This window comes from Myotis brandtii, unplaced genomic scaffold (genome assembly GCF_000412655.1).
Source record: "Myotis brandtii unplaced genomic scaffold, ASM41265v1 scaffold2637, whole genome shotgun sequence".
Classification (NCBI taxonomy): domain Eukaryota; kingdom Metazoa; phylum Chordata; class Mammalia; order Chiroptera; family Vespertilionidae; genus Myotis; species Myotis brandtii.
Window position 1 is genome coordinate 236,372 of NW_005360037.1, and position 3,955 is coordinate 240,326.

Consider the following 3,955-nt stretch of genomic DNA (forward strand, 5'->3'; position numbering starts at 1 on the left):
GCTCCTCTGTGGTCGCTGGTAACCTCCTTCTGCAGGAGGCAACTGGGCAGGCGATCAGGGGATGGTGCTGGCCCCCATCGCCCCTCTGCTGGTCGCCACCTCCCCCCATCGCCATCCCCTCCCTCTTCCAATTGGCATGTGCCTTGGCTGGCCTGGAACCACCTGCTCACTGGTCCCAACCCCCACCAACTGGTTGTTCTGCCGTTTGGTCAATTTACATATTATGCTTTTATTATATAGGATAGAGGCCCGGTGCACTGGTGGGGGCTGGCCTGCCTGCCCTGATGGGGGCCCCAGATCAGGGTGGGTGTCCCCGCTGGGGGGCAGGGCCGGTCGGGGCAAGGGGCCAGGGATGGTTTGCCAGCTGGCCCCACCCCCAATCAGGGTGGGGGTCCCTGCTAGGGGGCAGGGCCAGCTGGGATGAGGAGCCGCAGGCGTTCTGGTCTCTGGTTGTTCTGGTCATTCCGCCATTTCGGTCGCTGGGCTTTTATTATATAGGATTTTATTGTGGAAACCTTCGAAAATACACAAAAGTAGGAAAAATCGTATAATGAACTCTCCATGTAGCCATCATTAAGCTTCAACAATTGGTTACCTTAAATCAGCGGTCACCAACCTTTCGGACCTCACGGACCACCAGTGGTCTGCGAACCACTAGTTGGCGACCTCCGGTGCTAGTGCTTTCCTTGTATAATTGATGTCCACTCACGGGAAGCATAGTTCATTTCCACCCATCCTGGCTCCACTACTTACAAGATGATTTAGACCAAAGATGCAGTAGTTTAAGTACTCCTGGTTTGTCCTCTTCAATAATATGACAATTGAAATCTCTGAAAGGTATAGCTTTTAAGATTTCCAGTAAAATGGGGACTTTGGGGGCAGGGTATAAGCATGAACAAAGTTACCTCTGGAGAACTGGCTTAAGGCAGCCTCTTAGGCAATGCTTGTATTGCAGGAGTCAGCATAGATTGGTAGAAATCAGTACTCATCTCTGTTGGTTGATGTGTATGATTTAACATGATCATTCCAAGTGAAGTCTGTGGTTAGTAAAGCCACAAATTCTGTAAGTTGCATACTAAACTATTGACTGAGGTAGAGGAAAACAAGGGATTATGTGCAAGTCTGGCATCCCAAGGTCACTCAAGGACTACATTCAATAAATTAAATTTCTCAGTGATTTGAAGTAACCTATTTCTGCCAATGGATGGGTCAGTTGGAGCAGGAAGGGAAGAGGTTGATTAGATGAGGAGAAGAGAGATAGAAGAGAATAGATACCCCTAAAAGGATATAAAACTTTCCCATTACTATTTCCATCCTGTCTACCTAACTAGGCTGATCCAGACTAATTGCCCTGTCTAGCTAACTAGACTGATCCAGACTAATTTGCTGAACTGGTTTTAGGAAATCCCTATGGAATGAGGCAGGTACAAATAGATAGGAAAACACTTATTAAAGAAATATCATTTTGCTTAGCCTTGAAATATTAGGGTTTTTTAACTTTTGAACTAACCAAATGTTCTTTTAAACATTATCCAATAAATTAGAACCAAATGAAAAAATATCAAATTGACTTTAGAATGGAGCAATTTTATCTACTACCCAGAAGTCATGGGAAGACAATAATGTCCCTCTCCATCATCCAGAACAGACTGACCACTACTTTCCAGGAAGGCTCTCATAGCCACAAGATAGGCAAGGCCAGCAGATACTATTGGACAGGGCATGTTTCACCCTGTCTAAGGTTACTGAACTGAAAGGGGACAAGTGGAGGCTGAAATTCATTCAACTGTCCTGATGAAGTTCCAACATCCCCGAGAAAGAAGAGTATTTTTCTCCTTGTTCCACTAGAGTGGACACTTCTTTGCAAATTGTCTGCCCCCAGGTGGCACATGTTTCTAATCAGCACAAAGACATTGTATGAGCAAATGGTGGCCTTGAAAATTAACACAGAGATCTTGGAGCCACTGGGCATTCTGTGAAGGCTAGGCCATAAGTAGTCTTTGTCTGGCTTTGGGTCTTGAAGCCAAACAAACACTGACCTAAGCTATCTTTCCCTTCCAGCTGAAACATAGTAAAGACAGTGGTTCGTAACTCCCATTTTCTGAATACCCATTAAGACTCAGGAATCTGCTGAAACATGATCCCACTAATAAGTGGAAGGGACAGGAGAGTACTCTCATATATGAGGGTAGCATGACATAATGGGGGGAAAACATGGGCTTTGGAGTCAGAATCTTTGTTCTGACATTTATTAGCCGGCAACTTGAAGTATTAAACTTCTCTGGGGGTTTCAGAAGACTAAGATAATAGATGTAAAGAGCTAAGCACAGTGCTGTCTGGCACATAGAAGGCATTCAGTTTTTATCTTTTTCTGCTACTACCCTGACTACAAAGTTAATGCACATTAACACCCTTGGCCTTGAAACCTTACTTAGTCGATTATAAGGAGTCTACTAGACAGAATATGGGAACAAGAGTCAAGAGATGTCAGTCCCAATGCCAGACACATCACCTTGGGTAAATTACTCCCAACTCCTGACCCCATCAATAAAACAAGAGAACATGCTTAGCTCTGGTACTGAAAGGAAAGAGCAGGAAATCACTTTTCTTGGGCACTTAACATGAATATGCACTATGCTTGGCCCTTTATCATAACTTATATATTCTAAATTAGCACTTTCCCATAGAACTTTCTGTAATAGAATATTCTGTATCTACTGGTATCTAATATAATACTGTTGGGGAGGAGAAGAATTCCCCACTTCTACCCTTCTTTAATTCTTACAGATGGACAATAATAAAATTGACACAAGACTACATTAACAGAAGAAACAAAAGATATAATACTTGCACATTGGATAATCACATTATGATGCTCAGATCATAAAATGAGGCTCAAAAAATGATCAAACTAGGCACCTTTTAACCTTTTTCCACAAAGAAACAATAAATTTGTAAACAATTGACAGGACAAAAAAGTTAGTGCTCATTAGAAAGGAATCTAAGCAAGGTTTGGGCTTAGATAGTAAATTACTAAAAGCTTTATAAGGTCTGTTTATATAGACTTTTTTGACTCTGGATTTTCTAACTCTTGTGATAAGGTTGTCTCTTAGTCCTCGGGAGAAGGGAGGGCACTTATCACATGGATATTTCCTGCTTTTAGAAAGGCAGAGGAGAGTCAGAGAGCTCCTCCTACTTCTGCTGCTTCTCAAACTTTACTTCTAAATAATCAATATGCCACTGTGGGATATCTTGGGGAGGCCTGCTTTGGCCCCCAACAGTACTAATACTAGCCATAAGTAGTAATCACATGTCTAGTGGTTATTGTATTGAATACTGCAGCTCTAAGATTATGAAGCGGGAATAATTATTCCCACTTTATAGTGAAACTAAGGCTCAGGAAAGTTTAAAAAAATTGATGAAAGTCACAAAAATACATAGTAAGTAGCTAAGCCAGATTCAAAACCAAGCAGTAGAAAATTTAGCAAGGTAGTATTGTCAGATATACCAGGATTCATCCTGGCTCCACTACTTACAAGTTATATGACCAAAGAAAAATAATTATAGTCTCTAGAACTCACTTTCATAATCTATAAAATGATTTTAATTGTCACCTAATTTGCGGTCCATTGTTGAAATTAATGGGTGTAGAGCCATATAGAGTGTGGCCCATAACAGGCTTTCAGTAACTGTGTTTCTTCACCACCCTGAACCTCCCCACACACATAGAAGAGGTTCAGACATAAACTAAAAAAATAAATGCACCCCCTCTCACCACTCCTGTTCAACATAGTACTGGAAGTACTAGCCGTTGCGATCAGACAAGAAGAAGAAATAAAAGGCATCCAAATTGGAAAAGAAGTAAAACTGTCCTTATTTGCAGATGACATGATACTGTACATAGAGAACCCGAAAGACTCCATCAAAAAATTATTAGACTTAATAAATGAATTTG